The 13,731-nt window shown below is 43.6% G+C and overlaps 1 long non-coding RNA gene across 1 annotated transcript; it reads left to right on the top strand.

Annotated features, from left to right (window-relative positions):
- The first annotated feature begins 10,753 nt into the window (after positions 1 to 10,753).
- Positions 10,754 to 13,130, top strand: LOC130609359 (uncharacterized). The gene is made up of 3 exons (XR_008974769.1): positions 10,754 to 10,985; positions 11,609 to 11,678; positions 12,782 to 13,130. It is a non-coding gene; the product is annotated as an uncharacterized LOC130609359 (long non-coding RNA).
- The last annotated feature ends 601 nt before the right edge of the window (positions 13,131 to 13,731 follow it).

The following is a 13,731-nucleotide window of genomic DNA, read 5'->3' as shown; positions in this document are numbered from 1 at the left end:
GGAGGGACGGTATGGCCCGGCGCAAGCAATCCAGGAGGTTCCTCAATTGTGTGGAAGACAACTTCCTCCTGCAAGTAATAGAGGAGTCGACAAGGAGAGGAGCTGACAAGGAGAGGTGCCATGCTTGACCTTGTGCTCACCAACAGGGAAGGGCTTGTTGGAAATGTGACACTTCAGGGCAACCTTGGTTGCAGCGATCATGAGATGGTCGAATTCGAGATCCTCAGGACAGTAGGAAGAGCATGCAGCAAGCTCACTGCCCTGGACTTCAAGAGAGCAGACTTTGGCCTCTTCAGGAACCTGCTTAGTAAGATTCCATGGGATATAGCCCTAGAGGGCAGGGGGGCCCAAGACTGTTGCTTGATATTCAAGGATCACCTACTACAAGATCAGGAGTGTTTCACCTGACTAGAAGGAAGTGCAGCAGGAGGGCCAGGAGACCTCCTTGGATGGATAAGGAGCTGCTGAGGAAACTAGGAAGGAAAGAAGAGGCTTATAAAATGTGGAAGCAAGGACAGGAGGCCTGGGAAGAATACAGGGATGTTGTCTGGGAAGCTAGGGACCAGGTTAGGAAAACTAAGGCCCAGTTAGAATTAAACTTGGCTAGGGATGTGAAAGATAACAGGAAGGGATTCTATAGGTACTTAGTGAATAAAAGACAGACTAGGGACAACATGGGCCCTCTCTGGAAGCTGTCAGGAGAGCTGGCTACCCTGGATTTGGAGAAGGCTGAGGTTCTTAGTGACTTCTTTGCTTCAGTCTTCACTGGCAAAGGCTCTGACCACACCACCCAAGTCTTGGAAGGCAGATGCAGGGACTGTGAGAATGAAGACCTTGGGCCTGCTGTAGGAGAGGATCTGGTTCAAGACCATCTTAAGAACCTGAATGTGCACAAGTCCATGGGACCTGATGAAGCTGGCAAATGAAGTTGCTAAGCCACTGTCCATCACATTTGAAAAATCATGGTAGTCACATGAAGTTCCCCACAACTGGAAAAAGGGAACTATAACCCCCATTTTCAAGAAGGGGAAAATGGATGACCCAGGGAATAACAGACCAGTAAGTTTCACTTCTCTGCCTGGCAAAATCTTGGAGCAGATTCTCCTGGAAGGCATGCTAAGGCACATGAAAAACAACAAGGTGCTTGGTGACAGCCAGCATGGCTTCTCTAAGGGGAAATCCTGCCTGACCAATTTGGTGGCCTTCTACGATGGGGCTACAGAACTGATGGACAGGGGTAGAGCCGTTGATGTCATCTACCTGGACTTGTGTAAAGCGTTCGACGCTGTCCCACAGAACATCCTTGTCTCTGAATTGGAGAGACATCAATTTGATAGATGGACCACCTGGTGGATAAAGAACTGGCTGGATGGCTGCACACAAAGAGTTGTGGTCAATGGCTCAATGTCCAGCTGGAGACCAGTAACGAGTGGTGTCCCTCACGGATCGGTGTTGGGACTGGTCTTGTTCAACATCTTTGTCAGTGACATGGACAGTGGGATTGAGTGCGCCCTCAGCAAGTTTGCCGATGACACCAAGCTGTGTGGTTCTGTTGATACCCTGGAGGGAAGGAATGCCATCCAGAGGGACCTTGACATGCTTGTGAGGTGGGCTGATGCCAGCCTCATGAAGTTTAACCATGCCAAGTGCAAGGTCCTACAGCTGGGTCGGAGCAATCCCAGGCACAGCTACAGGTTGGGCAGAGAAGAGATTCAGAGCAGCCCTGCGGAGAAGGACTTGGGGGTGCTGGTTGATGAGAAAATGAACATGAGCTGGCTTCAGTGTGCGCTTGCAGCCCAGAAAGCCAACTGTATCCTGGGCTGCATCAAAAGGAGCGTGACCAGCAGGTCGAAGGAGGTGATCCTGCCCCTCTACTCTGCTCTCGTGAGACCTCACCTGGAGTATTGTGTGCAGTTCTGGTGTCCTCAACATAAAAAGGACATGGAACTGTTGGAACAAGTCCAGAGGAGGGCCACGAGGATAATCAGGGGGCTGGAGCACCTCCCATATGGAGACAGGCTGAGGCAGTTGGGGCTGTTCAGCCTGGAGAAGAGAAGGCTGCGTGGAGATCTCATAGCAGCCTTCCAGTATCTGAAGGGGGCCTATAGGGATGCTGGGGAGGGACTCTTCATTAGGGACTATAGTGATAGGACAAGGGGTAACGAGTTAAAACTTAAACAGGGGAAGTTTAGATTGGATATAAGGAAGAAACCCTTTACTGTAAGGGTGGTGAGGCACTGGAATGGGTTGCTCAGGGAAGTTGTGAATGCTCCATCCCTGGCAGTGTTTGAGGCCAGGCTGGACAGAGCCTTGGGTGACATGGTTTAGTGTGAGGTGCCCCTGCCCATGGGCAGGGGCATCTAGGGAACTGGATGATCTTAAGGTCCTTTCCAACCCTAACTATTCTATGATTCTATGATTAATTTTAACAAGAATTAGAATTTATTTGTTTATGTATGATTCCAGGACTTGCCTTGAACAAAATATAAGTAATAATAGCAGGCACTATGAATAGAGAGAGGTCTGGCAGACTCTTGACAGAAATGGAATCAGAGGATTAAATATTCAAATTAATAGGTGACACAGGAAAGGTGGCTTGGGTGCTTGTTTTTCTTGTTTCTTAGAACACACTGAAGCAGTGGTAAATAGACTTTAAAATTATATATATAAAAAAGATGTTCCTGCAGGTGTCTAATACCTTGGTTAATTATCTACTGACAGGGTATTAGACACCTGTAGGAACTTTTGCAACTTCCAGAGAGGCTTCAAAAGTAAAAGCCCTTCAACATCTGTACTTTAGAACAGGTGAAATTCATTAGGAGATAGGTATGTTACATGCCCACTGTTTTACTACATGTTTTCTCAACTCTTCTTCTGAAATGTTTGGTATGCTCTTCAGTCAGAGAAGGGTTAATGGGCTTTAATGACCAATATTTTGATATTATTGACTTTCACAGATCTTTAACCAAGGAACCTGGGAGAGACTTTTGCTACCTGCATATCCAACATCCTCCACAACCAATTTATTTACCAACCCCCAAAAATGAGATATGTATTTGGCTCAACGTGGATTAGATACTTAGCCTGAAGGTATCAGCTCATGCAAGTTTTGCCAGTGCAGCCTTAGGACTGAATTTCCTCCCAGGTCATGCCTGTCTCCACACAGCTCTGCAGGGACACAGCCTGGCTTTCCATGTTGTCCCTGGCATGAACTCACACCCCCACAGTGAGCACAGCTCCTCTACAGGGACCTGTAGCCTCAAAGGTCTGGAAAATAAAGTACAGATGTTCTGGTATGAACATGGTGAACTAGGCAGCAATGCCTGGGTGATGCTGGCAGTCGAGTTTCTGCTTGGCCCTAATATCACACTATGAATCTGGATTCTGAACAGAAGGAAGCTCGACATTTTGCTCTCAACTGTTGCTTTACCATTAAAATACACAGCTGAACTCAGCTCCCATTTGGTAAGGCTGTGGTTTTTAACTTGGTCAGTAGATGTCAGTGATACACACACTCACACATGGACAAATTTTGTTTCAAGATAAAAAAGCGTTCTTTTTCTCCCTGGCTTCAAGATGCAGTGGGTGGAAGATGGGAGAAGTAAATGTATTTCAGAGGAAAAATGTTCCAAATGAACATTTGAGATTCCTGTGTCCTACCTGTGAATATGGTGAAACAGCAAAACTGGATAGTGACAGTTTCAGGACTGACATACATAATTTCTGTTTGAATTCTGGCGAGCTTTCATTCATTCTTTGTGAAAACATGAATTCTCACCTTTTCTTCCTCCCCACCCCACCTCCCACCCCTTGGCTATACAATTGAAAAGTATATTAGCCTATGTTAGGCTAATCCTAAATCTTTCTCTATGGAAAACTAGTTAAGGACTGACTTCCTACATTTCAGCCTGTTTATAGTACAGTCTATTAATAGTATGGTTTATTTAAATCATGCAGGCAAAACTGAACATCTCATTCAAGAATAATTACAACATGACTTTTTAATACTCCAGCACCTTCACAGCTTGCTGAATTACTCCGCAGTGCTGCTAAACCTTTCAAGAATCAGCAGACCAGCCCAGGGAGTCCTAGATGAATCATTTGACATTCCCTTGGTGCAAAGTGAAGCACCAGATAACAATGAATGTGCCAAATGCCAGACCTTGATGCTTGACAAATGGCTGACAGACTTCACCTCCTCCATGACTGCAGCTGAAAGTCCATCAGTTCTGAGCCCCTTGCTGGTGCCTCTTGTGCTTCCAAGACATGGAAATAGAAGCGCCTTGAGCTAATGCTGGGAGAGACCCAGGCCCCAGATTGGGAAAAAAGTTTCCAGCAAATGAAGATAATAAGGGGGCTTTTGCCCTTTATGAATAAAAGTATAATGCATATAGCTGAAAGAGGGATTAGAGGGTGTTGAGTTTTCTAATTTGGTCAATGCAAAGGAAGTTTGTGAGATAATCACTATTTAAACTATCTTTGACCTAAAACCCATTTGTAGGTCCCACCTCAAGTTTAGATGGGGATATGAAAGCTAAGCCTCTAACCACAACTCCCTCATGCAGTATGTATAGCATAGGCATTAGAAAAAGATACTTGCTTTTAGGAATTATTTCACGTATTTTTTATATGACAACCCTGGCTGCCTGTGCTTCAGGTAACTATGTCTGTTAATTATATAAGGCATACAAGCCCCGAAGAGAGAGTTTTTTACATGCATTAAACCCAGCAATTGTTGTTGAAGCCCTGATACCTGAAAATTTTTCTTCTTTCCCCCAAGTAATTTAATAGAAGAGAGTAGCTCTCACTACAAGCCTGGTATGCAAAGTGGTACTCCACAGAGTATATCTGGTATCGGCATTAAAATATACAAGAGGCCTCCCATGGTATGCAGTGGATTACTATCAATTCATTTGCACTACTTTTGTGTTGAATACTTCCAAGTTATGAATACATTAATCAAAAGGAAAGAAAAAGTTGATGTAAACTTGTTGTGTAAGTGCAATGCTTGTTTATTGTTTCATTTTTGCCTTTCACACATGACTTTCTCTCTTCCTGAAGTTCCTCAATGGCCTGAGTCCCCCTTACAGGAAGCATGTGTGTTTATGGGTTGGCACCATGGGAGAAGCTGGCATCAGAGGGAAAACGTGATTATGAATTGGCACTGTACAGACCTCAGATGCCTGGCTAGGCAAAAAAGGTACTTCATAACCCTTGAGCTCAGCACTGAACATCTGACTGGCAGAAGCCACTATGCTGCCAGCTGTCTGAGTACATCTCCATTAGGTTTTCCTGCTCTGGCTTTATTCCTAGGGGACCTTTCCACAAATGAATTGTCTTACAGGTTTTATTTTCTAAATCCTGGCCCACTTGGGAACACTAAAGGAAGATCAGATTGGCCTAGAGACCTTGCAGCCTGCAAACATTTGCAATATGCAAAGCAGTAAAAAGAGTCAAAGTATTGACTTTTTTCTGTGAATAAGCCAACAAAACAGCCTTGCTCTGCTTGCTTTTCTGAGTTGTTGATACACCCACATATATATAAAGACATCCAGACATACAGCCACAGATCCCAGTTTGAAAACCAATTTTCTGAAAGGCAGTCATTACCAAACATTTCAGAAGTATACAAAAGGTGACTTTTAAGACACGTGTCAATCGAGGAAGCTTCTTACTAAACTGAGACAGTTAGAAAATGACTCATTTTTACAGATAAGAATATATATTTCTCACTACCCTTTAGTTGGTGTACGGTAAAGGTAGGTGTCACTCAAGTATGCCAACCTCCTTTTCAACCTCCTCTTGCATCCTGACCTTGTTTAAACATTGTAGTATCAAAAAGTAGCACCCCAGCAGGCTGGCTGTGCTCAGACCCCACAGTAGTCCTTTCTGTGAATTTTTGTTGTCCTGCTTCTTCATTTGTGCACCCAACTTGGAGACACCTTGGAAATGCTTTTTGTAGAAGTAAGAAAGTAAATCTGTTAAACTGTGAAAGGAATACATAGAGATAAGGAATAAGAGTGCACTTGCAACTCTCATACTGCAAGCTCTCTGCAGAGCTGTGCTCTCAATGTTCCAGCCCAATCTCCTATTTTTAAAAGCTGGCCTCTCTAAAACTTCTTATCTTCATTTCTAACTATAGCATAGACCAACAAGGTGGAGCATTTTTGAGTCAAACTTTTATACCATTGCCTTTTTTCCTAACTACTTGGTTTGTGGGAATTCTTGCTTTTTAAAGGGATTTCTGCTAATGGCACCCAAATTTAAGCAGCAGCCTCGCAGGCAGCTGAGTCATCCCAGAGGACACATAGGCTTGTTATAAAAGGTAGTTTTGGTTTAAGGAAAATAAGGATGGTGAGTGTTTTCAGTAGGGTCATGGAACAACTGGTGTTTGAGCATGGAATGTGCTGTAAGTTGGGTTATAACAACCCAGCAGGATTTTTTAATCTTCTTGTAAGTGTGAGCAGCTCCTGGTGTTTGAAGACATTAAGCAGTCTGCTGTTCCTGAAATAGTTCAATTTTGCTAAAGCTGTTTCTGTTGTCTCTCTTGGTTTGACTCTTGATAAGATTTATCTGGGTATTTGTTAGTTTTGTTTCCTTTCCCTAGCAGTGGGAGGGAGTGACTGAGGCTAGAAACTGCCTCTTCAGAATGAAAGTTCGGGCTGAGTGTATTTGGATAATTCATGAGAAACTCAAAAAGGGTGGTGTCCTGGGTTCAGCAGTAGCAGTCATTTTTTCTCCTTCTTAGTAGCTGGTGCAGCGCTGTGTTTTGACTTTCGGCCTGGGAAGTAAACAACAGTAAACTGATGTTTACTCTGACTAAGGACTTTGTGAGGCTCATGCTCTGCCAGGGAGGAGGAGAAGCTGGGAGGAAGCAGAGACAGGACACCTGACCCAAACTGACCAAAGAGGTATTCCATACCACAGCACGTCATGCCCAGGATGTAACTGAGAATTACCCGGAAGAGCGCTCTCTGCTTGGTCGGGCTGGTTTTGGCGAGTGGTATCGTATTGTCATTTCCCTTATCATTATTATCATTGGTGGTAGCAGCAGCGATTTGTGTTATACCTTAGTTACTGGACTGTTCTTATCTCAAGCCGTGGGAGTTACATTCTTTTGATTCTCCTCCCCATCCCTCTGGGAGCAGGGAGGGGGGTGGGGAAGGAAAAAAAGGGGGGGGGGGGGGGGAGTAGAAACTGTGCGGCTGACTGGGTTTAAACCACGACAGGTGGGTTGCTACAAAAGCCCTTAATCCCTTGTGTGGATTGGCAATGGCTTCATCTTAAGTGGATTCCCTTTTTCTCTTCCTTCTCTGTCATTTTATAACTCCAGGACAGTCACCTGACTTTCATGTCAGTCGTATATTTTTTTGAGGGGCTGGAGAGGTACAAGACAAGATGATTGCTTAGTGTTGGCTGTTTACAGGACAGAATTACTGCTGTGCTTCCCCCTCAGAATATTACATGATCACTTGAAGTGTTTAGAGAGCAATTTCTTGTTATTGTTTCTGAGTAAGTCTTAGGGAACTGAGGGTTCAGAAAAGAGGACAAAACAGGAAAGCAGACAAAAACAGAACCAGAAACCTTGTCTGGAAACTGCTTATTCTACTACTATATACTTTCTGCCCCTCTTGAGTATCCTTTGCAGATATTCATATTGATTGCATGCTGCTAAACAGAAGATCCATAAGTGATCAGGATCTTTGCTGTTAGTTAAGTAGACCCATAAAAATTGAAAGGCATGGCTTCCCCCTTCAAAACTAGTTGACTCCTGCAGTGCTTTACCTTTATTACTAAGACTGCATTTGCCTGATGCAGCTATTTGCAGCAGCAATTATCCAAAGCTTTTGTCCTTAACTCTGTAAGCTAACTAACTTTGTAAGCATTTCTATGCTGATAGTACCATACCAATGATATACATACGTCAGCATTTTTTTACAACATCTGCCCTTTGCTATTTATGCTGTGCAATCAGCCATGTGGGTAATGAATTCTGTTTCTTTCTACACATGGGTGACTGAATTGTTATAAAGCATGTGCCTTCCTCAGGCCTGAGCATCTAAATTTGCTGTGATTGCCCCAGTCCATTCGTGATTATGGTATTCAGACCAAGCAGATCCATGCCCCCTGTTTGCAGGAGCCATTACCTAGTTGAGCAAAGGACTGAGAGACTGAACAACTCAAAGCTGTTTAGAAATACTGTGTTATCTTCTGTGGTGTTTTGTTGGGGTTTTCTCCCCACTAAAAAAAAAATGCAGAATGAGCAGACAGAGAAAAAAAACTTCAGCTCATCTTTTTTTTAGAAGGTAAATATCTTACCATCTAGGAGAGGGATAGATTGTGACAGTGAGAAGAAGGATTCTTTGCCAAATCCTCATGTGAATATTGTGTTGCACAGCCTTATGCCTTGTTCCAAAATGACCACCGTTGAAGTCAGAGTTGGTAGCAGTCAGTTTCAACTGATGGCTGCCTCTGGGCTAGACTTTTGTTCACTACAAATGAAATAGGGCTGCAAACAGTTAGACTTGTGCTTATCTAGTCTACCTCTTCACACCCCCGGGTGCAGCAGGACATCTCCAGGCACCGCAGTTGTAAGCTGCAAGCCTCTAGGGTACTGTGTGAGGCAAAACTGGCCTAACGCATTGCTTAAGATATTTGCTGAACCCTCTAGAAAGAAAGGGATGACCCACTAGGGTATGGAAAGGAGGATGCTGAAAGGACAGGAGCCTCTGTCATGACCACAAGTGAAGTTGCACTTCCTGAGGAAGCAAGTTGTCTGCTCCATCCAGGCATGCAGAACCTGCCCTAAACAAGACCTTCCAGACACTAACTCAGTCACAAAATGGCACCAAGGTAAAATGACCCTCCTGGAGTCCAGGTAGATGGAAACATCAGATTCTGCTGTAAACATCATGAGAGGAAGGTTGTCCAGCTTTGGTTTACATATCATTCTCCACGTAACTGTGGGAATAACCATATGTGCACTCACTTCATTGTTCACACCAATCTTCAGACAAGCTTGCAGGCTTTCTCATCTGAGCCTTTTCTCACCTTTCTCATCTGAGCCTTGCCTTATCGCTGTCACCTGAAATCTTAACAAAAAAAAAATCCTGTAAAAGAATATATATTATAGATATGTTAGCCTCTTTTGGCAGTCATCCTTAAAGTTTAAGAGAGATGGGTTTTTCCTTTTTGATGCTGGAAATCACCCTAGCTTTGTTGCTAGAGAAATAAATTGTAACCGATGTCTCAGCACCCACATGGACCTACAAGAACATCACATCCGGGCACAGTGCATAAGCTTTGTGAAGGCTGGAAGCTGAGCAAGGGCTTTGGGCTTTTTTTTTCAGTGGGTAATTACTTTAGGTAGAACAAGGCAAGACCCCTACCTCTTGCAGAAACAGCTGCTCATTTGTGGTGCTTCTGCTTGGGGACACTGTAGATGTGGTGTGCAGCCCCAGTCAAACAAATTCAGCACAACAGTGAAAACCAGACTTTTCCTACTCTGGATTTGGCAACTAATAGCACCAGCTATTTTATTTATTTTCCCTGCATGTGTCATTGCTTATGTGGCAATAGGTATTATGAAGCGCCTCAGGAGGTGCTGTGAGGCATGAGTAATCTCTGTAAAGCATTCCAAGGCACTTGACTAAAAGCTGGTAGGAAAGTATCACCCCTGGCTACCAGCAGAGCTGGGATCTACACAAAAGCTTGGCTCTGGAAGCAGTAATTTCTGTATAATGATATGCCAATAGCCACTTATTATATCTCAGAGCAGCTAGCTCTGTAATGCACATGCCTTCTTCAGAGTGGCAATCCAACATGTGTTTGTGCATGGAGGCTTTATCAGCCATACCATCTCATATTGAAGCTGCAGGGCATAACACATGGCTGGTCTTCAGAGTGAATGAAACTACAAGCAGCTAGAGAGGAGATATTCCATACCAAGGAATGTCATGCTCAGTATATCAACTGAAGGGATTGTCTGGGAGCTGCTGATCGCCGCTCAGGAACAGGCTGGCTGTCAGTCAGCAGGAGATGAACATTGTTTCTCTTGGGGTTTATTCCTCTCACTTTTTATCTCCCTCCTAATGATTATTTTTATTGTTGTTACTGTTATTATATTTTGCTTTATTTCAAACATTAAACTGTTCTTGTCTCAACCTGCAGGTTTTACCTTTTTTTCCAATTCTCTTCCCCATCCAACCAAGGTGGGATGGAGAGGGGAAAGTGGGCGAGAAGCTGCATGGTACTTAGTTGATGGCTGGGGTTAAACCACTACGTAAGAAAAGGCACAGTGCCCTGGCAGAATGCCTGGGCTGGGTTAGCTCTGACGGGTCACTAGAACTACTTCCTTGCAATTTAGACCAACCTCCACAGAGGAGGAAATGCAAAGAAAAGCTTCCAAGGAAAAGGTCACTATACTTGGCAGTAGCAAAATCAGAAATAGGAAGAACACTCCCTTCTGTCACAACACCATAATTATTCTGAACAAAATTATATTATGAGCGTCATTAGGACACTGGTGGGCAAAATTACAACACTTGAAGGCAACAGCTACTGGAATATAAAGTGGAGAAGTTATGGACCAAAGTTTTCAGAGAGTGACAAGGACATTACAAGTTTAAGTGTGGGTGAAACAAGAACCTGGGCAGGAACTGATCATACTTCTGAGAGCAGCAACAATATAAAAGAAAAATCTGCAAGAAAGGGAATTTTAGATGCATGATTCATTTGGTACTTATTTCAGGCAGGGGAAATGACAAGTCTGCTGTGAGAACTGGTAGGTCACCTCTCCAGCTTCACAGAAGCTCAAGATGTGAATGCCATAATTGCAGCTCATCAGGAGAGCCCAGGCCTCTGAAGAGATGTGGTTGTCCTGAGGCCCTGGAGGTGTAGATCCTGCATTTGATGGACTCTGAATGAAGGATTTCCTGCTACTACCCCATCTGGAACAGAGCCCAAAATGCTCAGCATAACCTATGGTATGTGTCAGTATCGTCAGTTGAAAGTCAAGGGTGATTAGTATATGCAGCCAGGAATCCAGAACTGGAATAAGCCAAGCAGTGGCAGTAAATCTGTGGTAAATAAAAAAAGCAGAGCCAAAATACAGGGAAAAGGGGTACCCCTCTCCTTCCCTCTCCTCAGAAGGAGTCCAAAGTCTGGTACAATTTTCTGTGAGGTTAACAGGAACAGCTGGGTGTTAGTAAGCCCCTCTGATGCCTTTATTTCTAACTCAGCTCTTAATAGCATGTTTTTGAGAAGAAAAGGCACATAAGAGAACCAAAGGAGGGTCTTATGGGGGCTTTTTTGGTTTGTTTTGTTTTTAGGTCATCCAAGGTGTTTGAGATCATTCATATGAGTACAGAAAGTAGCAGAAAGGCTGCCACTCACAGAGAATGAAAAAGCTAAAGGCAGCCGCAAACACTGTTAATGAATGCAAAGTGTCCATGTGACAGGAAAGCCCTTAAACGTAAAGTGTTAATAATCACCTACAAATAAGTAATAAGAGAAAAAAATCTGTGGTCTGGAATATCTAGTCCCCTCCTTTCATCCATCCTTCATGTACTTAAAACTGAATTGAATGATAGCTATTTTCTCTGTTAAGAAACTGGGAGTAAGGGAAGAAGCAGAACAGGGCATAACCCTCCAAGTCAGTGGAAAATGAACCAGGTCAGGTAAGAGACAACTGTTCTTCATCCCATGCCACGTTGATAACCATGCAATTCAAAGTCCTATAGCATATGCTGTGAAATATTTGCATATTTGTTCTGCAGTTAGGGGCCTCTCAGGCCTCCCCTCTTCCAGAGTGCACCAGCAGTCTCCCCATCTCAGAGCAGCTCAAACTTTCCCATGGTTTCTTCCCTTCATGCTAGCCAAAGCGACGGTGGGGTGAAACTGTCACCAGAATTTTCTTTGGCTGGCTGGGAGAGAGAGGGAAGGTTCGACGGGGACAAGAGTTTGGACCAAGGGTTGCTGGTCTAGACAGTCACTCTTTCCTATCTGTAGTTTAGCTAATATTCTACCACTGAACAAACAAAGCCATGCGACTGGCATGGAATTTTATCAGATGAGGAAATCATTAGCAAATGTATGTCTTTCCAAGGCCTCTCTCACATGCTAAACTACTTTGAGGTTATGAGGAGGATGCATTTGTGTATCTTGCTTAATAAAGCGTCTCCCACACCTGGTCAGGAGTACTGAACAGCCCCCAAGTTAGTGGTGCTTTAATTATCTGCTCTTGAAGGGCAAAAAACAATCTGCCACTAGCAGATACAAGAGGATGTGAGAAACAGCCTGTTCCCCTTTCTTCTAACCTTTGCAGGAGGATATACAGAAAGATGCTAGATTTCTGCTTGATGCTTTGGTAGAAAAAGAGTCTGGTTTTGTAAAAGCTTCATTTGCTGATTTGCTCCCTATTGCTTTGCTTCAAAAGGCAGGAAAGTGAGCTTCCCCATCAGTATTTTAAAAAGAGCTGGGGTTAACAACACGCATTACTGCAAGTAATGACCAATTTCTGAATTGCTTTGTGTGGCATCAGACAGCTTATACAAGATAGAATTCTATTTTCTTTAAAATAAAATCCATATTGTTTCACACATGCATGAAGTATGATGTAAATTCCAGTTTGTAATTAACATACAAACCCCTTCTTAGACTAAAACTAAATATGAAACTAATGGAGAACATTGTCCAATTGAATAAAGGACTCCTGGGGTTCTTCACCCTTGCAGTTCTTACTGATCTCCTTTCTTATTCCTTCTTCTCTTTCCAAAGTAAGTCAACATTTTCGTATGTCCATTGTCTCTACCTGTCTCAACTGGGGTGTGCAGCTCACAGCAAAGGAAAAGGTTAAGGATGCTGTCTCTCAAAGCAGCACTGCCACCCATCCCTATTAACTGAGAACACAGGACTGGGGATTGATGCTGCAAGAGATGAAGTAGATGCCTGCCTGGGGACCCCCACCTTGAAGAAGCAGAGGACAGCAAGTGGCTGTTGGAGAGGCTGAGAAGCAGACAGCATTTCTGGGCAGGACTACACAACCCTGACACTGGACTGAATTTGCAGCACTATGGCCCTGGGCTTGAAGAGCCTCAGAATCAGTCTTTATGCCACGGTGGCCACATTCCTGCTTCCTGCCCCTTTCTTTTCCCCCTGAAGCTTGGCCTACATCCTGGTGCTTTCCAGCAGCCTGCTTTCCTACTCCAGATCTGATTTTTGTTGCCAGCTCCTTAAACTGAAATTTCCTTTCTTGCACTTTTCTTGTCTTTGTATATGGAAGTCAGCAACTAACCATGCTTTGTCTTAACTAAGGTACAAAATTTCCCAAATAATAGGATATTTTGCAATTTGCAAAGGCTTTCCAGGAATACCAAGTTAAACACAGGGATGTGTTTATCACTCTCTAATAGCCTATAAACTGTTTAAACTGACATAATGCTTTATAGAAGTCAGCTAATATACTTGGTGCTTTAATCAGGAGGGTCCTGTGGATTTTCTCCCAACTAAGAGTTTCTCTGAGTTTCACCCAACAAATATCAACTATTAAAACCACCAAAGCAACAACTTGGTCTGTATTTCATTGCCTGCACTTTGAGCAAAGGTTCTGTGTAGTCCATGAACAAAGGAAACTTCATCCTCTACCAAATACTTATGGCCACAAGCAGAATTTTCAGGAAGATTTTTCTGAGATATATTCTATGGTGAGTAAAACATGTGGCCACTCTATGA

This window comes from Pezoporus wallicus, unplaced genomic scaffold, assembly GCF_028554395.1.
Source record: "Pezoporus wallicus isolate ANWC-B61680 ecotype Strahan unplaced genomic scaffold, APGP_CSIRO_Pwel_v1 scaffold_3294, whole genome shotgun sequence".
Lineage (NCBI taxonomy): Eukaryota > Metazoa > Chordata > Aves > Psittaciformes > Psittacidae > Pezoporus > Pezoporus wallicus.
This window is presented reverse-complemented; position numbering and strand designations above follow the sequence as displayed.